Raw genomic sequence first — 26,614 nt, forward strand, 5'->3', positions numbered from 1 at the left:
GTGATGAGCAGTTCATATTTTACTTATTCTTCATTTGTTTATTTATTTATTTCGAATCATTTTTCTCAACAATACTGCTATAGTTGTTTAAGATTGCTGTTAGGCCATGATAAGTTGACATATGTTTTTATTTATTTAAACTCAAATTTTTTGTTTCTGCAGGGCCTTTCAAGCTGACAGGTACATTTCAGTGTTGTGTATTATATGCATGGTAGATCGAGTTAGTAACGCTGTCGCTAGCAAGCTGCACTACTATGAACGACCTACCCAAAGTGATGAGCTCCAGCACTTCATTTGTCATCTGTTTCACAATACTGCAGATAATATCCAGCGACATCCTAGATTTTATTAATCATCTGTACTTTCAACTTATTATCACACTTCTTCATTCATGCAAACTTTTATTATCTTGTTTAACTCATCCTTTTGGACTATATTAAAATTCACCATTTTGCCACCCACACCCAGCAGCCCTGGGCGATGGAACTGTTGCGCCCCCCCTCCCCCCCCCCCCTCACCTGCTAGAACCTGCTCTGGTCATCGTGTTCTGTGTGCTTCTGACTGCATTATGCCAGAGTATAGGCAAATTGTTGGCACTCATATGGTGGGTGCATCTATAATTATGGTAGCCGACCTGTGTCGTGTTTCACGAGGCCCTATATCAAAGATTTATACCACATACAGGGAAAGGGGTAAAACGTCAATCGCTAATTTACAAAGCAGATGAAATTGTGTGTTGCGTGATCGTGACAGCTCGTTATCTACCACCATTTTTCAGAAAAAATTGAATAAGATTCTCTTGAAAATCATACTGGACCTGACTTTATCCATTCTGAGTTGACTGAGAACTGTTTTGAATGCCAGTGGTTTTGCTACATTGTATTATGCATGGTAATGTTTTGTGCTCTTGGTGTTTCCACATTTTTGTCCACCCTGTGAACCTCGTTTATGCAGCTCTCAAGGTTTTCAATGAAATATTGTTGATATTTTTTGTTAAGTTACATTAGGTCACAACGGTAGGTAGACAATCGAAGAATTAAAAAAATCTTCTAGAAAGTGCTCACGTTGTGCACAGGCTTCGGTTTATTTGCCTTTACACTTTCTAGCAGTTTTTGCTTGGTCACGTCTTTTGTCACATAGTTGTTACATAGTTTTCTCTCAACAACGACAAAATACTTTCTTGCGGATGCAGGTGTCTAAATCCGTTTTTCTTTGAGCTGTGTGATACAGATCGTTGTGAAACACAACAATGCATCTTGAAGAATGAGATTTTCACTCTGCAGCGGCGTGTGCGCTGATATGAAACTTCCTGGCAGATTAAAACTGTGTGCCGGACCGAGACTCAAACTCGGGACCTTTTCCGACGGGGCGTGAGTCGTGCTTGGGTAGCTCAGTTGGTAGAGTACTTGCCCGCGAAAGGCAAAGGTCCCGAGTTCGAGTCTCGGTCCGGCACACAGTTTTAATCTGCCAGGAAGTTTCAATGCATCTTGAAGTTAGTTGCTCCTACTTACGTAATTTCTATTGTTCATCTCATTACCTTTCCACAACACAATAGCGATATCTTTCTATTTCTCTTCTTTAAAAAACATGACACTGTATACGAGTTTTCTGCTCTGATATTATGTCGCCAGCAGCAATTTCTATGGAGGTGTCTGTATTCATTGAGGGGTAAATATTGAAATAGGACCACAGTCGTCTACTGATTTGTGCTTTTCAAATTCCTATACTATGGCTCACCACCCGTGATCCATTGCAAGCAGCAGTAGGGTTGAGACAACCAGCTGCCTCCTGCGAGTGTGAGCGTGACGTCCTGCAATGCCGACACAGCACGGCGCGGCCGAGTGGTGGTGGAACGCCACGGATTCTGTCAGCGACATCGTCCGGACTCGGCAGGTACGGCAGCGGCGACCAGGCACGGCTGATACCTCCAGCACTGCAGCAGCCGTGACCCAGTGTAGAAGCACTGTGGCTGCGCGCCATCTCTCAGGACTCGGCTGGCCCCGAGGCGGCGGCGGCTGTGTGACGTCTCAGGGCGGACAGCGGATTCCGTACAGAATTCCGGATGAGGCCCCAGTGACATAGCCCCATGTTGGTAGTACTGCGACACTAGCACAGTTGAAAAGTGGCTAGGTTTTACTCTGAAGAGCCAAAGAAACTGGCATACCTGCCTAATATCGTCTAGTGCCCCCGCGAGCACTCAGAAGTGCAGCAACACGACGTGGCATAGTCTCGACTAATGTCTGAAGTAGTGCTGGAGGGAACTGAGACTATAAATCCCGCCGGGCTGTCAATAAATCCGTAAGAGTACGAGCGGGTGGAGATCTCTTCTGAACAGCACGTTGCAAGGCATCCCAGATATACTCAGTAATGTTCATGTCTGGGGAGTTTGATGGCCAGCGGAAGTTTTAAACTCATCAGAGTCTTCCTGGAGCCATTCTGTAGCAATTCTGGACGTGTGGGGTGTCGCATTGTCCTGCTGGAATTGCCCGAGTCCGTCGGAATGCACAATGGACATGAATGGATGCAGATGATCAGACAGGATGCTTACGAACGTGTCACCTGTCAGAGTCGTATCTAGACGTATCAGAGGTCCCATATCACTCCAACTGCACACGCCCCACACAATTACAGAGCCTCCACCAGCTTGAACAGTCCCCTGCTGACATGCTGGGTCCATGAATTCATGAGGTTGTCTCCATACCCGTACACGTCCATCTGCTCGATACAATTTGAAACGAGATTCGTTGGACCAGGCAATTTGTTTCCAGTCATCAACAGTTCAAGGCGAAGCGTAAAGCTTTGTGGTATGCAGTCATCAAGGGTATACGAGTGGAGCTTCGGCTTCGAAAGCCCATATCGATTGTTCCGGGTGAAAGCAGATATCGGAGATCTGATGCTTTATCCTACTCCTGATATTCACGGTACGCTCGTGAAATGGTCGTACGTGAAAACCCCCACTTTTTCGCTACCTCGGAGTTGCTGTGTCCCATCGCTAGCGCGCCGACTATAACACCACGTCCAAACTCACTTAAATCTGGATATCCTGCCATTGTAGCAGCAGTAACCGATCTAACAACTGTGTCAGACACTTGTTGTCTTATACAGGCGTTGACGACCGCAGCGCCGTATTTGCATGTTTACATATCTTTGTATTTGAATCCGCATGCCTATACCAGTTTCTTTGGCGCTTCAGTTTCTGCACTTCATTGAGCTTTGCCACGCCTTGCGGCACGTATACTAAACATTTCCGCGGTTGCTGGTGTGGGAAGACTTCTGCCTAGGTGCTGCTCTGTCAGCTATTTCCACACCTTGCCTGACTGGCTCGCCTCGCAACGTGTGATGGCTGTGTTGTGTTTTGTAAGACATAACATCCGTGTTCGCCTACAGCCAGCTCTGCTGTCATCTACTTCCTACATTGCGCATATCTGACCAATGCTACAAAATGAAATTTTAGTTATCCCATTTTATCCATCGAAAAATTTAAGTTACGTAATGCACTTTTTTGTTTGTTTGCTGGCATATGTCTTCAGTACTGGTACACAGTGAAATCCCTGCACTACAGTACCGCAGCACGCCACTACAGAAGAGCCAAAGCAAAATGGTGCAGTCCATTGACAATGTAGCGTACTGTATCGCGATTGGTGTCCTTTGTTTGATGGGGAACAAGGCCGCAATAATCCATGTTGCGCTGATGAAGTGTACAGTAACAATGCGTCATCATATGACACAGTAGTTAGATGAAGAACTGAGAATTTCAAGAGAAATGAAAGGCCCTGTTACTCGAGGACTGTCATATCACAATCGAGACAGTAGAGAAGAAAGTGAAAATAAGTTAAGGATCAGTTTCCAGTATCTTGACATCTCGAACATGACAAAGGTTACCGCCTGCTTGGTTCCCCTAGCCTATCACTGAGACCTAAGACAACGAAACAACGTAAGCAGTGGAAACATGTGGCTCACCAGTGCCGAAAAGGGTGAAGAACCAACTATCGCTGGGTAAGATAATGCTATGTGTTTTTTGTGACTGTCATGGTGCAGTGCTGACAGACTGTTTTCGTAAATGCAAATCTTCACAGGAGTATACTACCGAAATCTCCTGATGAGGTTACGGGAGGCTGTCAAAACGAGACGTCACAGGAAGCTGTACCTGGTGATGTTTTGCTCCAAACAAGTCCCAACTCTGCATAACAGTCAGTCACACATGTTTCTTCTTTTGGTTATCAAATTTTGCCTGATATCCCCGTATTCTCCTGAAATGGTTTCTGGTGACTTCTTCTTCTTTCCTAGTGTACAGTCACTACCAATTCACAGGCAAATCTGTAGGAACATGTGGTGGAGAATGGTAGCTGGCGAGTGCAGGATGTTGTGTGTCTGATTATAATAAGTTGAATTATTACGAGATGGGCCATGCTCACTCGGTGAAACCTGCCAGCACAGCAGTAATGCACAATATAGACAAGGAGATTTCTCCAGCAACAGATGACACTGGTGTCGCCGAGACTATGATTGGGAGCAGCTCACTGGCATAAATGTGCCACTACAATCTTGTACAAACAGCTGTCATATACAACCTAGTAGCTCTACTGGGATATAGCTGTCACAACAGATGAGGAGACCACGTGGAACCACTAGCAGCAATCACGACTTTGGACCTCCATCATAGTACTAGCTTCCTGCAGTGAATCCATGTTCCGAATTTAGTACCATAGTACAGTGGGTTACCCCAGGCTCAATCCATTGGCGTGCCAGACATCCGCCGAGGGGCATGAAATCATGTCCTATGTGTGCCAGTGTCTTCCATGATGTGCTGTCAGCTGACTGGACGTTTGCTGTCATCTCATTAGTTACCTGGCTCTCCCCTTGAGTAGTGAGGGCGTGGTCGGCACCCCACGCCAACATAGCGCTAATGTGTGAGTAAAGTAAAGCGTTAATTTCGATAAACGAGTCTCTCTGGGTCTTTGCCGGCTTGCTATTCCATTTCAATCGTCTGCCGCCTGCTACCCTGCATCATAGCCACGCAGACCCTCCAGGATCGGCCATACTTAGGTAAAGGAATAACTGCCTGGCAACCATTTGGCCTGACAAGGTGATTTTCGACATGAAATTTTTCGTCAACAGCCAAAATGCAGACTTCTACAATCAGGGTCTCCGCCAAGTTATCCATATTTGAAGAAAACGTATCCTATTGAAAGATGAATGTATAGAGAAGGATAACAGCGTCACCATGCTTCAGGTCAAAGCTTTTTCGAGATGAACCTTAACAACTTTTGATTACCCCTCGTTCTTTTTTAAGGAATAAATTTTGCAATATAAGCGAACTACAGTAGCGCTACAGATTTTATGTACTGCTTGTACTAGTGTATGCGATTTCTTCACTCCTTGGCTCCTGACACCTCGCTACGTTAATACGAGAACTTACCGCCGATAAATATACATCAGAGAGACAGTACAAAATTCGTCCTCGGAAGCTGACCACTGGATACACAAGTACATCGGGACATATTAACGCTGAAACTGAACATACCCCTACGCGGGGTGAAATCCCTATGTGATTCTCTACAGAATTTTCATCTGTGCTAGTTCATCTTTTAACCATAATATACCGAAGATCATTCGAGCAAGAAACTGTGCCCTGTAGTTGGGAAAAGCACAAGTCACATCCGTCTTCAAGATTGGCGATCTATTACAGAAGCTCGAAGTTTGGCGCGGACTTCAATGCGATATGCTTATAATAGTTCCACAACGAAACTTTGTCTCGAAACCTGGAAGAAAAGCCAAAAATATTCTGGTCGTATGTAAAGTATCCTAGCGACAAGACACAATCAATGTCTTCCCTGCGCGACAGCAATGGAAATACTATCAACGACAGTCTGCTAAAGCAGAGTTACCAAACACAGCCTTCCGAAATTCCTTTGCGAAAGAAGACGGAGTAAATATTGCAGAATTCGAATCAACAACAGATACCAACATGGGTAACTTAGAAGTAGATATTGTCGGTGTAGTGAAGCGACTTAAATCACTTAACAAAAGCAAGTCTTCCGATCCAGATTGTATACCAATTAGGTTCCTTTCAGAGTGTGCTGATGTAAAGGCTCCATACTTAACAATCATATGCAATCTCTCGCTCGGCGAAAGATCCGTAACCAAAGGCTGGAAAGTTGCACTGGTCATACCAATATTCAAGAAAGATAGTAGGAGTGATCCACCAAATTACAGGCTCGTGTCATTAACGTCAATATGCAGCAGGATTCTGGAACATATATTGTGTTCGAACGTAATGAATTACCTCTAAGGGAACTGTCTATTGACATACAGTCAACACGGATTTAGAAAACATCGTTCTTGTGAAACACACTTAGCTCTTTACTCACACGAAGTGTTGAGTGCTATTGAGAAGGGATTTAAAATTGATTCCGTATTTCTAGACTTCCTCAAGGCTTTTGACACTGTACCACACAAGCACTTGTAGCGAAATTGCGTGCTTATGCAATATCTTCACAGTTATATGACTGGATTCGTAATATCCTGTCACAGAGATCACAGTTCGTAGTAATTGACGGTAAGTCATCGAGTAAAACAGAAGTGATTTCTGGCGGTCCCCAAGGTAGTGTTATAGGCCCACTGCTGTTTCTTAACTATATAAACGATTTAGGAGACAATCTGAGCAGCCGTTTTAGGGCTGTTTGCAGACGATGCTGTCGTTTATCGTCTAGTAAAGTCATAAGAAGACCAAAACAAATTGCAAAACGATTTAGAAAAGATATCTGTAACGTGCGAAAATTGGCAATTGAACCTAAATAATGAAAAGTATGAGGTCATCCACACGAACGCTAAAAGGAATCCGTTAAACTTACGTTACACGATAAATGAGTCACATCTGGGTAGAATTCCCTTGGTAACACATTATAGGCTTCCATTCTGTGGATGTTGTGTTTTCTTTCTTATTTCATTGACACTGCAGCACTACAAATGAAATGGTTCAAGTGCTATTGTTGAGGCTGCCAACCGTTGCGTAAAATGGTGTTGCCAAGAGGACAATATTTTGGTGGAGCAGTGGTTTGCCATCTTCAGTCCGTAAGGTCGACAGTAGGTGGAAGAACGAAGCATAGGTTTAACTGTTGTGACGAAAGCGAATATAATTTGTTTGTGGGTGTTTTTCATGTTAGAATACATATAATTTAAAACACTCATAAACATTTTCCTTGTTGTTGTTGTGGTCTTCAGTCCTGAGACTGGTTTGATGCAGCTCTCCATGCTACCCTATCCTGTGCAAGTTTCTTCATCTCCCAGTAGCTACTGCAACCTACATCCTTCTGAATCTGCTTAGTGTATTCATCTCTTGGTCTCCCTCTACGATTTTTACCCTCCACGCTGCCCTCCAGTGCTAAATTTGTGATCCCTTGATGCCTCAGAACGTGTCCTACCAACCGGTCCCTTCTTCTCGTCAAGTTATGCCACAAACTCCTCTTCTCCCCAATTCTATTCAATACCTTCTGATTAGTTATGTGATCTACCCATCTAATCTTAAGCATTCTTCTGTAGCACCACATTTCGAAAGCTCCTATTCTCTTCCTGTCCAAACTATTTATCGTCCATGTTTCACTTCCATACGTGGCTACACTCCAAAGAAATATTTTCAGAAACGGCTTCCTGACACTTAAATCTATACTCGATGTTAACAAATTTCTCTTCTTCAGAAACGCTTTCCTTACCATTGCCAGTCTACATTTTATATCCTCTCTACTTCGACCATCATCAGTTATTTTTCTCCCCAAGTAGCAGCCGGCCGGTGTGGCCGTGTGGTTCTAGACGCTTCAGTCTGGAACCGCGGGACCGCTCCGGTCGCAGGTTCGAATCCTGCCTCGGGCATGGATGTGTGTGATGTCCTTAGGTTAGTTAGGTTTAAGTAGTTCTAAGTTCTAGGGGGCTGATGACCACAGATGTTAAGTCCCATAGTGCTCGGAGCCATTTGAACCATTTGAACCCAAATAGCAAAACTCCTTTACTACTTTAAGTATCTCATTTCCTAATCTAATTCCCTCAGCGTCACCTGACTTAATTCGACTACATTCCATTATTCTTGTTTTGCTTTTGTTGATGTTCATCTTATATCCTCCTTTCAAGACAATGTCCATTCCGTTCAACTGCTCTTCCAAGTCCTTTGCTGTCTCTGACAGAATTACAATGTCATCGGCGAACCTCAAAGTTTTTATTTCTTCTCCATGGATTTTAATACCTACTCCGAATTTTTCTTTTGTTTCCTTTACTGCTTGCTCAATATACAGATTGAATAACATTGGGGAGAAGCTACAACCCTGTCTCACTCCCTTCCCAACCACTGCTTCCCTTTCATGTCCCTCGACTGTTATAACTGCCATCTGGTTTCTGTTCAAATTGTAAATAGCCTTTCGCTCCCTGTATTTTACCCCTGCCACCTTTAGAATTTGGAAGAGAGTATTCCAGTCAACATTGTCAAAAGCTTTCTCTAAGTCTACAAATGCTAGAAACGTAGGTTTGCCTTTCCTTAATCTTTCTTCTAAGATAAGTCGTAAGGTCAGTATTGCCTCACGTGTTCCAATATTTCTACGGAATCCAAACTGATCTTCCCCAATGTCGGCTTCTACCAGTTTTTTCATTCGTCTGTAAAGAATTCGTGTTAGTATTTTGCAGCTGTGACTTATTAAACTGATAGTTCGGTAATTTTCCCATCTGTCAACACCTGCTTTCTTTGGGATTGGAATAAATATATTCTTCTTGAAGTCTGAGGATACTTCGCCTGTCTCATACATCTTCCTCACCAGATGGTAGAGTTCTGTCAGGACTGGCTCTCCCAAGGCCGTCAGTAGCTCTAATGGAATGTTGTCTACTCCCGGGGCCTTGTTTCGGCTCAGGTCTTTCAGTGCTCTGTCAAACTCTTCTCGCAGTATCGTATCTCCCATTTCATCTTCATCTACATTCTCTTCCATTTCTATAATATTGTCCTCAAGTACATCACCCTTGTATAGACCCTCTATATACTCCTTCCATCTTTCTGCTTTCCCTTCTTTGCTTAGAACTGGGTTTCCATCTGAGCTCTTGATATTCATACAAGTGGTTCTCTTTTCTCCAAAGGTCTCTTTAATTTTCCTCTAGGCAGTATCTATCTTATCACTAGTGAGATAAGCCTCTACATCCTTTCATTTGTCCTCTAGCCATCCCTGCTTAGCCATTTTGCACTTTCTGTCGATCTCATTTTTGAGACGTTTGTATTCCTTTTTGCCTGCTTCATTTGCTGCATTTTTTATATTTTCTCCTTTCATCAATTAAATTCAATATTTCTTCTGTTACCCAAGGATTTCTACTAGCTCTCGTCTTTTTACCTACTTGATCCTCTGCTGCATTCATCCCTCAAAGCTACCCATTCTTCTTCTACTGTACTTCTTTCCCCCACTGCTGTCAATTGTTCCCTTATGCTCTCCCTGAAACTCTGTACAACCTCTGGTTTAGTCAGTTTATTCAGGTCCCATCTCCTTAAATTCCCACCTTTTTGCAGTTTCTTCAATTTTAATCTGCAGTTCATAACCAATGGATTGTGGTCAGAGTCCACATCTGCCCCTGGAAATATCTTACAATTTAAAACCTGGTTCCTAAATCTCTGTCTTACCATTATACAATCTATCTGGTACCTTTTAGTATCTCCGGGATTCTTCCATGTATACAACCTTCTTTTATGATTCTTGAACCAAGTGTTAGTTATGATTAAGTTATGCTCTGTGCATAATTCTACCAGACGGCTTCCTCTTTCATTTCTTAGTCCCAATCCATATTCACCTACTATGTTTCCTTCTCTCGCTTTTCCTACACTCGAATTCCAGTCACCCATGACTATTAAATTTTCGTCTCCCTTCACTATCTGAATAATTTCTATTATCTCATCATACATTTCATCAATTTCTTCATCATCTGCAGAGCTAGTTGCCATATAAACGTGTACTACTGTAGTAGGTGTGGGCTTCGTGTCTGTCTTGTCCACAATAATGCGTTCACTATGCTGTTTGTAGTAGCTTACCCGCACGCCTATTTTTTAATTCATTATTAAACCTACTCCTGCATTACCTCTATTTGAGTTTTTATTTATAACCCTGTATTCACCTGACCAAAAGTCTTGTTCCTCCTGCCACCGAACTTCACTAATTCCCACTATATCTAACTTTAACCTATCCATTTCCCTTTTTAAATTTTCTAACCTACCTGCTCGATTAAGGGATCTGACATTCCACGCTCCGATCCGTAGAACGCCAGTTTTCTTTCTCCTGATAACAACGTCCTCTTGAGTAGTCCCCGTCCGGAGATCCGAATGGCGTCCTCTTGAGTAGTCCCCGCCCGGAGATCCGAATGGCGGACTATTTACCTCCGGAATATTTTACCCAAGAGGACGCCATCATCATTTAACCATACAGTAAAGCTGCATGCCTTCGGAAAAAATTACGGCTGTAGTTTCCCCTTGCTTTCCGCCGTTCGCAGTACCAGCACAGCAAGGCCGTTTTGGTTATTGTTACAAGGCCAGATCAGTCAATCATTCAGACTGTTGCCCCTGCAACTACTGAAAAGGCTGCTGCGCCTCTTCAGGAACCACACGTTTGTCTGGCCTCTCAACAGATACCCCTCCGTTGTGGTTGCACCCACGGTACGGCCATCTGTATCGCTGAGGCACGCAAGCCTCCCCACCAACGGCAAGGTCCATCGTTCATGGGGGGGACATTTTCCTTATTTGCCAAGACGACATTTTCCTTATTTGCTTAAAAAGACACCTTTCTCTTTTGTGAAGTTACAGTGTCAATGATTGTGTGGCTTAATATGGAGTCTATTCCTAAAAACTCAGTTATATAACTAACTTGCATTTGATTTGATCACTCTGTGCGATATACTGGTATATGATGATGCCTAGCTTTTGGAAACGAAACAGAATTTTCCAAGAAAGTAGCATCCGGAAGAATGTATTTTTCCTCGGAAAAAACGACGAGTTGTTCTTTGTTACGCTTGGCATATATTTTTTTAAGAAAATATCTTCTATAGCTGCGAGGTGACTGATCAAAACTGCCAGTAAGAACTCATGTCCAGCTGTCAACAACGAAATATATAAAAATGACTCTATAAAACTTCCTGCCATCTCAAAAAGAACTGTTCGAACCAAAAGTAAGAACCCAGAAGACCTGGTCGGATGTCAGTAACTTCCCCCACTCTCTTTGGCTAGAGGCAGCTTCTGTCGTGGTGTGGTCCTAGTCAGCGCACTATTAGCCGACGTCGTCTCACCGCCTTCTCTGGTCTTGTGGGACTCGTCTCATATAGGGCGCCTAAAGGATGCTGCGTTCTCGGAATGCTATACAACAATTCAAACAAATCGCATTAATAGCTTTTATTACAATAAAGATAGACAATACTTAACTTTGAATTTATAATGGTGTCGCAAGCGATGGGCGACATACAAACGAAGTCCTTTGCTGCATACAATGTAACCAATAGAAATGGATCACATGTGAAGGCTATTGTAGTGGTCTCCTGGTACTGTGCGAATACTGTCCGGCCGAGGCTTGCAGGAGTGGTGCTTATATTCTCTTTGGCTAGAGGCAGCTTCTGTCGTGGTGTGGTCCTAGTCAGCGCACTATTAGCCGACGTCGTCTTGCGTTCTTCATCTTCGTTTTCCGGCGCTTGTGGTTACGCCAGTACACATCATCAGTGGGTACGTAAATGAGTCGAGTTGGGATTCTCTGTGACAGGTAGAACGGCCACCGGAGTGCAACAGTGTTGTTACCAGACCTGGTAGGGTATATGAAAGGCGTGAACAGCATCAGATGTTGAGCGACTGCTGAGAAGGACCAGGAGATGCCGTGTACTTATGTGAGGCTTTATCAGCACCTGTCAATCTAGCAGACCGCGAAAGGGCGTTATCGTGGAGTAGCATCACTTCACGCAGTATTCCTGGTCGTTGGCTTTGGACTGGGTCTGCAAGACGTTTCAGTTGTTGACAGTAAATGCCAGCAGTGATGATTACACCTCGGGGAAGCAACTTGAAGTACACCATACCGTCGCTCTTCCACCAAATGTATAGCATTATCTTTTGTCGAAGTGTGCAGGTTTTGTACAGGGAGTTGCTGCTTTGATGGGCTCAGCCATTCCTTCCTTTCCCTTATGTTAGCATAAAGACACCATTTCTTGTCACCAGTAACGATGGAGTGGTCGGTCTTGGTCACGAGCCAATTAATGATGAACAAGCACAGATGCACATATGCCACCCGTTGAGTTTTGTGCATTTGGCTTAGAGTATGCTGTACCCATACACCTGATTTTTGAACCTTCGCCATTGCAGGCAACTACTGCACGATGGTGAAGTGATCACAGTTTATCACATTTGCTAGTTCTCGAGTGCGCTGACGTGGATCGTTGTGGGTTAATGTATTTAAACGATCTTCATCAAACCCCGAAGGTCTTCCTGAACGTGGAGAGTCACTAATGTCAAAACTATCCTCCTGAAAACAAGATAACCATTTTCTTGGCGTGCTCTGACCAATGGCATTGTCCCCACACACGGCGCAAGTGTTTCTGGCTGCATCGACTGCTGTCACCCCTCTACTGAACTCACACAGAAGAATAAGTCGGAAATGTTTCGATTTATCCACTTGGCCCTCCATTTTATATCGTCCACAGCACCACTCACATCTCCAAAAGAACAAAATGGCAATAATTTGGAAATTTGTGGTAAGATCTTATGGGACCAAACTGCTGAGGTCATCGGTCCCTAAGCTTGCACACTACTTAATCTAACTTAAACTAACTTACGCTGAGGACAGCACACGCACATCCATGCCCGAGGGAGGGCTCGAACCTCCGACGGGGGGAGCCGCGCGATAAAATGGCAATATGTAAACTCAAATAGCATCAGTGAACTCCAAATAAAAAGTGACAGTCGATAAACAAACCCATAGTAACCGGAATACGATACGCAAAACAAAAACGTTACAAACTCACGCACCAACCAAATGAATTGAATATATTTATTTTACATGTATAAACTGAACTGTTTAAATATATATCAATTAAGTAATTAATTTTTAACATTGTGAGGAATAAAGTAAAATCTAAAGAAAAATGTCGTTGGCAACGGGAATCAAACCAAAGTTGAAACTGTCAGTCAATGGGCATGAGGCACACTCACAGAGCCATTACGACAGATGCTCCTCAAAAACACCTCATACACTCAGCTTGCACAATAAGTTACACGTAATTTCAGTGAAAAATACTGACTGATGCTGTGAGCAACATAGGACTCGTAGTGCCTGACGTCACATCAGAGCATGCGCAGTCGAAAACAAACAGTTATGTCACTTCTGTGAGTTTATCGTAGTGTGGCTGATCATCATTTCAGCACTCATCACTCTGAGAGAGAGCGCTACATTACATGTTCCCGTCTGATTTATTTCCTTACCAGCACACATTCGAAGAGAAATTCTGTAATTTTAGTGCAGTTTCCGGTTCACATTCGAAGAGAAATGACATAACTTTGTGCGACATATACAGTGTGCCGTAGCGCATTAGCACATTGTAACCAGCTGCCACTGCTATTAATATCCAAAACATTAACCTTGCGACCAAAAAAAGATTCGCGAAAAGCTGTATTTAGTGCACAGTTCTGTATAGGTATGAAAAATGGATAGTAGGGAAGACGAAATGAAACGACTGCAAGCCTTTGCTGAGTGGTGTTGTAAGAGACTGTTGAAGGTCATATGGATTGTTCGTGTAAGGAACGAAGATTTCCTCCACCAAGTTAACGATGAAAAATCGTACATAAAGAGCGTGCCGGCCGATGTGGCCGAGGGGTTCTAGGCGCTTCAGTCTGGAACCGCGCGACCGCTACGGTCGCATGTTCGAATCTGCCTCGGGCATGGATGTGTGTGATGTCCTTAGGTTAGTTAGGTTTAAGTATTTCTAAGTTCTAGGGGACTGATGACCTCAGAAGTTAAGTCACACAGTGCTCAGAGCCATTTGAACCATTTGAACCATAAAAAGCGTAATGAGATGAAGAGATAGAAAAGTTGTGCATGTATTATGATATGAGTTGTTCCTGAAAACAGTGATTGTCGGCATGGTACAGCGAAAGATTCGCAGGGGAGGCCTGGATATGAGTACATGAAGTATGGTGTGGAATGGAATAGTTTTACTGACATAAAGAAAACAGCTTGCAGGTAACTTGAGTGGAGTATCGAACCAGTTTTTCGGTTGCTAATCGAAACAACACAACTGAAACACAACAAGCCCATGTTACAGCGCACCCCCCCCCCTCCCATCCCCCCAAAAAAAGGCGAAGCACCCGGAAGGGGAGGACGAAATGAAATGAGACTTCATGCATCGAGAGAAGGTGTGATGTTATTTACGTGATTACAATATCAAGTCAAATTTACGGAGAATTAAGCAATATGAACCCATTTATCAGTATGACATTGCCTGCCCTGTGGCCTGGATGCATGCTCTGGTTCATTTGGGAAGGATGACATAAGGCCGTGTATATTCCCCTGATGTAAGCTGACCCACAAATGTAGTAAATGGTTCTTGATGTCTTGGATGTTGGCACAATGACAGAGTTGACGTCTAAGCTGGTCCCACAAGTGTTCTATCGGGAACAGATTGGGGATTCTGGCGGCCAAAGATACACTATGTGATCAAAAGTATCCGGAAACCCCCAAAAACAGACGTTTTTCATATTAGGTGCGTTGTGCTGCCACCTACTGACAGGTACTCCATATCAGCAACATCAAGTCATTAGACATGGTGAGAGAGCATTATGGGACGCTCCGCAGAACTCACGGACTTCGAATGTGGTCAGGTGATTGGGTGTCACTTGTGTCATACGTCTGTATGCGAGATTTCCACAGTCCTAAACATCCCTACGTCCACTGTTTCCGATGTGATAATGAAGTGGAAACATGAAGAAACACGTACAGCACTAAAGCATACAAGCCGACCTCGTCTGTTGACTGACTGAGACCACCGACAGCTGAAGAGGGTCGCAGTGTGTAATAGGCAGACATCTATCCAGACCATCACACAGGAATTCCAAACTGCATTAGGATCCACTGCACGTACTATGACAATTAGGCGGGAGGTGAGAAAACTTGGATTTCATGGTCGAGCGGCTGCTCATAAGCCACACATCACGCCAGTAAATGCCAAACGACGCCTCGCTTGGTGTAAGGAGCTTAAACATTGGACGATTAAACAGTGGAAAAACATTATGTGGAGTGACGAATCACGGTACACAATGTGGCGATCCGATGGCAGGTTGTGGATATGGCGAATGCCCGGTGGACGTCATCAGCCAGCATGTGTAGTGCAGACAGTGAAATTCGGAGCGGTGGTGTTATGGAGTGGTCGTGTTTTTCATGCACGGTGCTTCCACCCCTTGTTCTTTTGCGTGTCACTATCACAGCACAGGGCTACACTGATGTTTGAAGCACCTTTTTGCTTCCCACTGTTGAACAGCAATTCGGGGATGGTGGTTGCATCTTTAAACACGGTCGATAATGTACGACCTGTGGCGGAGTCGTTACACGACAATAACATCCCTGTAATGGACTGGCTTGCACAGAGTCCTGACCTGAATCGTACAGCCGGCCGGCGTGGCCGAGCGGTTCTAGGCGCTACAGTCTGGAACCGCGCGACCACTACAGTCGCAGGTTCGAATCCTGCCTCGAGCATGGATGTGTGTGATGTCCTTAGGTTAATTAGGTTTAAGTAGTTCTAAGTTATAGGGGACTGATGACCTCAGAAGTTAAGTCTCATAGTGCTCAGAGCCATTTGAATCATTTTTTTGAATCATATAGAACACCTTTGGGATGTTTTGGAACGCCGACTTCGTGCCAGGCCTCACCGACCGACATCGATACCTCTCCTCAGTGTAGCACTCTGTGAAGAATGGGCTGCCATTCTCAAGAAACCTTCCGGCATCTGATTGGAAGTATGCCTACGAGAGTGGAGGCTGTCATCAAGGTTAAGGGTGGGCTAACACCATATTGAATTCCAGCATTACCGATGGAAGGCGCCATGAACTTGTAAATCATTTTCAGCCAGGTGTCCGGATTCTTTTGATCACATAGTGTACCTCAGCATCACACAGGTAGGTCATAGACCAACACTGTCACATGAGAGGTAATACATGAGGAGGCAGGATGTCTGCGACTTATCGTTGTGTCATTTAAGTTTTCTAATCTCTACCAGCTGTGTGGCCTGAAGTCATGCCTGCTGGCTCCCCATCTGGGGTAGCACAGAAGCGCAGTTCACCACTGAACACAATGCGATGCCGTTCATCAGCAGCCTATGGTTCCTGGTCATAGCAATATTACCAATGCAGCGGTTTGTGTTGTGGTAATACCAGCAGCCCACGCATGAGGTAGGTAATTCCCTAATCCAACTGGTGTTAGACTTTGACTAACGCTTCAGGGTGACATAGAATGTCACAGGAAATCCAGAACTTGTTCTCGGATGGCAGGTGGAGATGTGGAGGGGCTATGACGTGCTTTTTACATAGTACGATGATCCTCCCTTGCGGTGGCCAGATGTGGTCTACCGGAACATCGACGATGAGTATGCCTACTCTCACGTCCTTTTGATTTTCACCTTTATCCGCTCTCTATCGAACAAAAATTCAAGGAACTTCTTTTCCAGACGAAAATGCGCTACGAACATGGTTCGACGAGTTCTTTGCCTCAAAACCACGTGGTTTCTACCATCGCGGTATCGAAAAGTTACTCCAATGTTGGCAGACTGTTACAGATAGTGAAGGAGAATACATTGTTGATAACTTAAGTCTGTTATGTGTATACGATTACTACCCTTTAAGTCAAAACGCTATAGGTCGCCGCACTGTAGCCCGTAGGTAAAAATTTTGCAAGAGCTGCCACTGGTTATTAGATTCTTATAATAGAAAACAATTTTACCTTTCAAAATATTTCCTGTTAACTCCTCCTTACATTTAGTCATCTAACGAGTCCACCTGGTGTTATTCTATCCCTAGTTTCCTTCTTGTGCATGTGCATGTTTTAACCGTAATCCAGCAGACATTTCACTTTATTAAGCAGCCAGCTCAGTTCCTGTTTACTTTAAGTGAATGAAGCTATACTGATGAGCCAAAAACTATGACCACCTTACTGTAGCTTGTTGGTCCATCTTTGGAATGCAATACAGCAGCCATTCTTCGTAGCAGGGAGTCAAAATCTCCATGTAGGTTTCCGGAGGTATGTGGCACCAGATCTCTACGTAGGTCATCCATTTGCCGTAAATTACTGGCCGGTGGCTTGTGGCAGCGGAGTTGGTTCTCGATAGTGTCTTAGATGTGTTCTACTGGGTTCAGATCAGGCGAATGTGGTGGCCAAGATATTACAGCGAGCCCACTATCAAGCTTCTGAAACCAATGTAGCACTATTCTGACCTTGTGACACGCACAGATATTCTGATGGAAGATGGCATCGTTGTCAGGGAAAACATAAAGCATGAAAGGCTGCAGGTGCCCCGCAACAACGTTCAAGTAATCCACAGCAGTCACAATGCCTTTGACTGCTACCACAGGCCAATGTAAGGCCAGCTGATTGTTCCCCACAGCATAAAGCCGGGTTTCCTCGCACAACAAAAGTGACGCCACGTGCCTGCATCTTTTCGAGTGGCGTCACCGAAATTGTGTGTAGAAACACAGAAATTCCTGTGGCGCCGCTATGGCGATTCCACTTTTAGCCATGCCACAAAAAGTTGCTTGAGGATACAGGGTACTTTTCCCGCTCAGTATTATAAAAAAATCAACACCTATTTCTTTCACTGTTTATAATGTAATGTTTTACAGATTTTTTGTTGATATCTGATAATGCATCACGCTTTCTACACAGATTAGAAGTATTTTAAATGTTTTTGAACCTGCTTAGGGTTATTAAAAAATTACAAGGAAATTGATGCAATTTTTTTTTTCCAAAATGCTTCCTCAAACTGAGGTACCATTTAATCCAATGTTACACATTTGAAGGGGACCAAATTTTTACCAGATATGCATGATATGATGGCTGGGGTACTAGACCTATTTAATTCCACCTATTATGAATATTACAAGGATGAAAAATATCACATCTTAAATTTTAATTTTTATAATGTTTTTCCTACTAAAAATGTTATTTTTTTCTATAATTTAGCTGATTCTGCAATAAAGCTTAGGTCCACTACGTAAGTATGGAGTACAGCAAGTTACAGAAAAAAATTAGAGCAATGCTTTATAAACTTTAGGAAATATTTGTACCTGAATTCTGAAAAATACAACTTGCGGGAAATTGCGAATGAAGATATAAATCCAATTAAACTGTGCCTCAGAACATTCCTGAAGCATAGTCTTCATCCTGCAGCATTTCTTCATCTTCAAGCTTCCTCTTGGCATTCCTTTTAGCACTTCTTGCTTCTTTGGTAACTTGAAGAGAGAATCTTTCAACTTCATGCACCCATTGTCTGTCACACGCAAGCAATTGATCTTCCATATAGCCACATTTTATGCCTAAATTTCTCAGGACTTCCAACCTTCTTATCACTCCATCATTGAAACAGATCACTGCAGCTAGTACACCAGCTTTAAATGTATTTAGTCATACAAAAACATTCTTGGGTAATTTTTCCCATATGTAATAGTTGAAACTTTCATTTGTATTCTGAGAGCCCCCATGAAGACATTTACTAAGCAAAGCAGGGTCACTCAGATCTCTAAAAATTGGGTCTATTTCACTCATAACAGCGTCAGGAAGAGAATGCTTATGATGGTATATTTAACCACTTTCTTTCGATTTTTGGTAACCACACCAAGAATCTGCTCCTTTAGGGCAAAGTCCATGAATAGGATGGTCATCTGTGGACAACGTATAAAAGTAGGTGGCCCATACAGCTTTTCTCATCGCTGCAACATCATTAAGAGGTGCAGTTCGTCTAATGGCCAGTCCATAATAACTCTGAAGAAGATCAATTTCAGTTTCTGTCAATCTGCCTCGGCCAGACAGAGATTTTCCATCAGATAGCAACTTTCCTTTCATTTCTCTTCGTAGCTTCCTCAATCTAGCACCCATCCTCTTTTGGACAAGTCCACAACACTCCAGTTTTGTTACCAAGCGCCGGGTTCCCGGGTTCGATTCCCGGCGGGGTCAGGGTTTTTCTCTGCCTCGTGATGACTCAGTGTTGTGCGATGTCCTTAGGTTAGTTAGGTTTAAGTAGTTCTAAGTTCTAGGGGACTGATGACCATAGACGTTAAGTCCCATAGTGCTTAGAGCCATTTGTTACCAAGGTATCACCATAAAAATCGAACTCATTAATTGTATTGAAAGCTTTAGTGTCCCCATCGCCTAGGTTCTTTGTATATCTAACCTTATAAACAAGCACCGACCTCTGAAATATTTGTAGAGCTCCATCACACTCCATACCTCCACTGTAACCATGATAATTCTTAGAACACTGATGTTCAGTATGACCTTCGGTGTTACCATGGCAGGTGTTTCAGTACTTAGATAAGCACTTAACATCAACAACTTTTCCATTCTCCAGAAAAGTGGCACCTACAAAACCATTCAAGGAACGATGTCCTCGACGTGGCCCTGTACCATCAAGTGCAACAGCAATGTCTCTGGTTCCACTAATATTTACAGTTGCTTCTACTGCACGTTTCATAGATGCTTTAGACACAACAGCCAAGGCACCTAAAAGTACTTCTACGTACTTGCTGAACCTACTGGAAGGAGAGGGAAGGTCTATCAAGCCACAAAACGTTTGAGCAGCCGTTTTTCCTTTTCCTATTGCACGCATTGCAAACACTAACTTCAAATTCACATCATATGAATTATACACAATGTTCGAAGTCATTTTCGAGGTAGATTTATTGCAGGATCTACAAAGAACAACTAATTTTGACGCTAAACCCTTCCTACTACTTTGTTGTTCAGTTATTTCCAAAAAGCCTACACCATCACATTGTTTACATTTCGCCACTTCCTTTATCAAACAAGATATGATGCCCAAATCAACAACAACAAATCCACTACCAACGGCGTCATAGTTGCCACAAAAATTTGAATCACAAGGAGGTGTGCCATGGGGGAGTTTCTTCCCTGAAGAACTGATACATAGATTATTTCCATTTCTTGATGTGTGGCATAGTTCGTATTTATTGCACACTAGATGATATGTACTTCCACAAATATATGTAGCATTTGGACAACAAACATTCAGTAACACGTGAAGAAATTGCTTCAGCGAAACAAAAGTAAATACTAGCAAAGACAATCATTTACAGACACTAGAAACCTGCACTGTTACCAACACGTATAATCGCTGGCAACAGAAAGTTGACAGTTCTTTTCGAAACAACATTGGTTTCTGTAACAGAAATAAAGGGGGCGTGGCGGCTTACATGACCGTAACTTTAAAATTTAGTATATATGGTCATTTTTCCTTTGAAACCCTATAATGTATATATCAATGTAATCAGGAAAGACTACAGAATTTAATAAAGCCATAAAAAATTTTGATATTTCCACCATTTTTTAGGTACCCTGTATCCTTAACTTTGCGATGCCCCCACCACCAATTAGCGTCATTCGACTGCATTTTGTGGCTATAATTCGAAGTGCAATCACAGCATTTTAATTTTACTTGTTAGAAATTTTGCCGTAAGTGTATTTAACAGTACTGACAAATGTCTAAAATGTGGTCATTAGCAACTACTGTACTGTCTACTGAACTGTAAGAGATGTGACCATGTTTTTGGAGTCACGATAAACAACTGCTACAAACACACAAGTTTAAGAAGAAAGTTAAGGTAGACAGAATTCAACAATAGGTACAGGAAGAGAAGGAAAAGTAGTAGGTGAATACGGATTGGGGGTAAGGAATGAAAGAGGAAGCCGCCTGGTAGAATTTTACACAGAACGTAACTTAATAATAGCTAACACTTGGTTTAAGAATCATGAAAAAAGGTTGTATACGTGGAAGAGGCCTGCAAGGTTTCAGATTGATTGTATAATGGCAGGACAAATATCTCGGAACCAGATTTCAAATTGTAAGACCTTTCCAGGGGCAGATGCAGACCCTGACTACAATTTATTGGTTATGAACTATAGATTAAAAGTGAAGAAACTGCAAAAAGACAGGAATCTAAGAATATGGGACCTGGATAAACAGAAAGAACCAGAGGTTGTAGAGAGTTTCAGAGAGAGCATCAGGGAGCGATTGAAACGTAGAAATACAGTAGAAGAATGGGTAGCTGTGAGAGATGAAATAGTGAAGGTAACAAAGGATCAAGTAGGTAAAAAGAGGGGGGCTAGCAGAAATCCTTGGGTAACAGAAGAGATACTGAATTTAAGTGATGAAAGGAGAAAATGTAAAAATTCATTAAATGAAGCGGGCGAAAAGGAATACAAACGTCTCAAAAATGAGATAGGCAGTAGGGGCAAAAAGGCTAAGCAAGGATGGCTAGAGGACAAATGTAAGGATGGATAGTCATATATCACTAGCGGTAGGACGGATACTGCCTACAGTAAAATTAAAGAGAACTATCTGTATGAATATTAATAGCTCAGATAGAAAACCAGTCCTAAGCAAAGAAGGGAAAGCAGAAAGGTGGAAGGAGTATATAGAGGGTCTATACAAGAGCGATGTACCTGAGGGCAATATTATGGAAATGGAAGAGGACGTAGATAAAGATGAAATGGGAAATATGATACTGCGTGAAGAATTTGAAAGAGCCCTGAAAAATCTAAGCCGAAGAAAAGGCGCCGGGAGTAGACAACATTCGACTAGAAATACTGATAGCCTTGGGAGAGCCAACCATGACAATACTCTACCATCTGGTGAGCAAGATGTATGAGACAGGCGAAATAGCCTCAAACTTCAAGAAGAATATAATAATTCCAATCCCAAAGAAAGCAGGTGTCGACAGGTGTGAAAATTACCGAACTATCAGTTTAATAAGTCACGGCTACCAAACACTAATACGGATTCTTTACAGACGAGTGGAAAAACTGGTAGGAGCCGATGACGTGGAAAATCAGTTTGGATCTCGTATAAATGTTGGAACACGGGAGGCAATACTGACCCTGCGACTTATCTTAGAAGATAAGATTTTCGGGTGGGGCAATGGTTAATGCAACTGCCTATCAAGGAAGACATCCTGGGTTCGAATCCTGGTCCAGCATATATTTTCACTTGGCGTCCCTGACTCCGCATAAAATTCGAATGGAGCTGACATCATGAGTTCCTTCCCTTTCCGTTCCTTTCTCCCTCCTCCACCTTCAATTTACTAAATATCTGACAAGTGGTAGGTTCTACATTCCAGGTAGTTTACGAAGGGTCGATAGCTCACTCTGGCCTTCAGATAGCAGCGGCAGTAGCAGCTAGGCTGAATACCGTAACTCCTACAACCATAAAAAAGAAACGCAAAATATATCTGTTTAAAAAAGCTGATAAAAATGCTGTTAACACCGTTCTAAGAGACGTCTGCACTCCTTCCGATCAGATTATGTAAGAGTAGAAAAGTTGTGGAATGATTCCAAAAAGATAGTATCAACAGAGCACTGAAAAACCTAAGTCTAATCACATAAGTGATGGTACTGATCCCCCATGATACACAAAACGGGTCAGATCGCTGTTGCAGAAGCAGCGAAAAAAGAATGCCAAATTTAAAAGCACGCAAAATCCCCAAGACTGGCAAAGTTTTGCAGAAGTTCGAAATATAGCGCGTACTTCAATGCAAGATGCTTTCAGTAATTTCCACAACGAAACTCTGTCTCGAAATCTGGCAGAAAACCCAAAGAGATTCTGGTCATCCATAAAGCACACCAGTGGCAAGACGCAATCAATACCTTCACTGCGCGATAACAACGGTGAAGTCACTGATGACAGTGTCACTAAAGCAGAGTTATTAAACACGATTTTCCGAAACACCTTCACCAAAGACGACGAAGTAAATATTCCTGAATTCCCATCAAGAACAACTGCCAAGATGAGAAACATAGGAATAGATATCCTCGGTGTCGCAAAGAAGCTTAAATCACTTAATAAAAGCAAGGCTTCCGGTCCAGATTGTGTACCAGTCGGGTTCCTCTCAGCGTATGCTGATACAATAGCTCCAAATTCAGCAATTATATACAACCGCTGGCTCACAGAAAGATCCGTACCTACAGACTGGAAAATTGCTCAAGTCACACCAATACCCAAAAAGGGAAGTAGGAGTAATTACAGGCCCATACCACTAACGTCGATTTGCAGTAGGGTTTTGGAACATATACTATATTCGAACATTAGTAAGTACCTCGAAGAAAACGGTTTATTGACACGTAGTCAGCACGGATTCAGAAAATATCGTTCCTGCGAAACACATCTAGCCCTTCATACTCATGAACTAATGAGTGCTATCGACAGGGGATGTCAAACTGATTCCATATTTTTAGATTTCCAGAAGGCTTTCGACACCGTTTCTCACAAGCGTCTTCTAACCGAAATGCGTGCCTATGGAATGTCGCCTCAGTTGTGCGACTGGATTCGTGATTTCCTGTCAGAAAGGTCACAGTTCGTAGTAACAGACGGTAAGTCATCAAGTAATAATATCAGGTGTTCCCCAACGAAGGCCCTCTATTGTTACTGATCTATACTAACGACATAGGAGACAATCTCAGTAGCCGTCTTAGATTGTTTGCAGATGATGCTGTCATTTACCGTCTTGTAAGGTATTCAGATGACCAAAATGATTTAGATAATATATCTGTATAGTGCGAAAAGTGGCAATTGACCATGAATAAAGAAAAGTGTGAAGTTATTCACATGAGTAGTAAAAGAAATCTGCTAAATTTCGATTACGCGATAAGTCACACAAATCTGAAGGCTGTAAATTCAACTAAATACTTAGGAATTCCAATTACAAACAACCTAAATTGGAACGATCACATTGATGATGTTGTGGATAGAGCCAACCAAAGATTGCGATTCATTGGCAGAACACGTAGAAGGTGCAACAGGTCTACTAAAGAGACTGCTTACACCATGCTTGTCCGCTCTATTCTGTACTGCTGTGCGATCCGATCAGATGGGACTGATGGGTGACATCGAAAAAGTACAAAGAAGGGCAGCTCGTTTTTTTATTATCGCGAAGAAGGGGAGATAGTGCCACAGACATGATACGTGAATTGGAGTGGCTATCATTAAAACAAAGGCGTTCTTCGTTGCGACGGTGTCTTCTCGTGAAATTTCAGTCACCAATTTTCTCCTCCGATTCTGTTGGTGCCCACCTACATAGGGAGAATGATCAGCACGACAAAATAAGAGAAATCAGGGCTCGCACAGAAAAATTTAAGTGCTCGTTTTTCCCGCGCTCCGTTCGAGAGTGGAACGGTAGAGAGACAGCTTGAAGGTGGTTCATTGAAACCTCTGCCAGGCACTTAATTGTGAATAGCAGAGTAATCACGTAGATGATGTAGATGGTTTAAGGAAAGGCAAACCTACGTTTCTAGCATTTGTAAACTCTCTTTCAAATTCTGAAGTTGGCAGGGGTAAAATACACGGAGGGAACGGCTATTTACAATTTCTACAGAAGCAAGATGGCAGTTATAAGAGTCGAGGGGTATGAAAGGGAGGCAGTGGTTGGGAAGGGAGTGAGACAGGGTTGCAGCCTATCCCTGATGTTATTCAATCTGTATATTGAGCAAGCAGTAAAGGAAACAAAAGAAAAATTTGGAGTAGGAATTAAAATCGATGGGGAAGAAATAAAAACTTTTAGGTTCAAAAAATGGCTCTGAGCACTATGCGACATAACTTCTGAGGTCATCAGTCGCCTAGAGCTTAGAACTAATTAAACCTAACTAACCTAAGGACATCACACACATCCATGCCCAAGACAGGAATCGAACCTGCGACCGCAGCGGTCGCTCGGCTCCAGACTGTAGCGCCTAGAACCGCACGGCCACTCCGGCCGGCTTTGAGCTTCACCGATGACATTGTAATTCTGTCAGAGACAGCAAAGGACTTGGAAGAGCAGTTGAACGGAATTGACATTGTCTTGAAAGGAGGATATAAGATGAACATCAACAAAAGCAAAACGAGGATAATGGAATGTAGTCGAATTAAGTCAGGTGACGCTGAGGGAATTAGATTAGGAAATGAGACACTTAAAGTAGTAAAGGAGTTTTGCTATTTGGGGAGCAATATAACTGACGATGGTAGAAGTACAGAGGATATAAAATGTAGACTGGCAATGACAAGAAAGCGTTTCTGAAGAAGAAAAACTTACTAACATCGAGTATGGATTTAAGCGTCAGGAAGGCTTTTCTGAAAATATTTGTATGGAGTGTAGCAATTTATAGAAGTGAAACATGAACGATAAATAGTTTAGGCAAGTAGAGAATAGAAGCTTACGAAATGTGGTGCTACAGAAGAATGCTGAAGATTAGATGGGTAGATCACGTAACTAATGAGGAGGCATTGAGCAGAATTGGGGAGAAGAGGAATTTGTGGCACAACTTGACCAAAAGAAGGGATCGGTCGATAGGACACATTCTGAGACATCAACAGATCACCAAATAAGTATTGGGAGGAAGCGCGGAGGGTAAAAATCGTAGATGTAGACCAAGAGATGAATACACTAAACAGATTCAGAAGGATGTAGGTTGCAGTAGTTACTCGGAGATGAAGTTTGCACGGGATAGAGTAGCATGGAGAGCTGCATCAAACAGTCTCTGGACTGAAGACCACAAAACCACCACAACAACAACAGTTGTTTCAAATTGTGGGTAGTATGTGGGAAAACGTCCCCAGTTGTGCTTTATTACAGAAGCTAAAATATGCATTCGCAGTGCCTACATTAGTGAACATCAGATAGTGCCAAAATTTTAAGTGTGGTTCGTCTGAAGGTTCATCTGCCACCTAAAAAGACTGATTTCTGAAAATTATATAGCAAACATATAGTTGCAACCCAAACAGAGTACACTGAAGAAACTTGTCAATTTCTTTTTGGGTATTTAGAAGAAAATTGTTTTTTTTTTCTTTAAAACAGATGTAAAATAGTTTGTGAAACTTAGATGGAAATAATGTTATTATTGTACTTAGTCAATTCAAAAAAAATTATAATTTTATGCTGCAGAGTAAGTGCACGGCTATAAAGAAAAAAATTATGTAGTGCAAGATTTCATTCAGTATGGTGAATACCAAGCAACTCTGACAACATGATGTGTGTATTTTTATTCAAATTATGTGTGTCCAGATGCATTGTGGCGTTACCTCCTGTCTCGCAATGGGAGGATTACAGTAACACATAGGTTTATGAAAGTTGTGACGTTAATTTAGCAATCTGTAACTGACACAATTCGGTATAGTATGAAAGTCGCGACGTTAAGGCAACCCACACTGAGGGGGGTTGGTTTGTGCATAAATCATTATTTTCTTTGAGCCTTGGTTCCGCTTCAACGCGGGGTCGGCCTTGTTACTACGGATTTGGCAATGTTAGCGTCATAGAGTGGCCGGATGCCCTTCCTTTCGCCACCCCGAGCCCCCCGGGAAGGAATTAGTGTATCCCTGCTGTCTGAGTCTA

The sequence above is a fragment of the Schistocerca nitens genome, chromosome 8 (genome assembly GCF_023898315.1).
Source record: "Schistocerca nitens isolate TAMUIC-IGC-003100 chromosome 8, iqSchNite1.1, whole genome shotgun sequence".
Lineage (NCBI taxonomy): Eukaryota > Metazoa > Arthropoda > Insecta > Orthoptera > Acrididae > Schistocerca > Schistocerca nitens.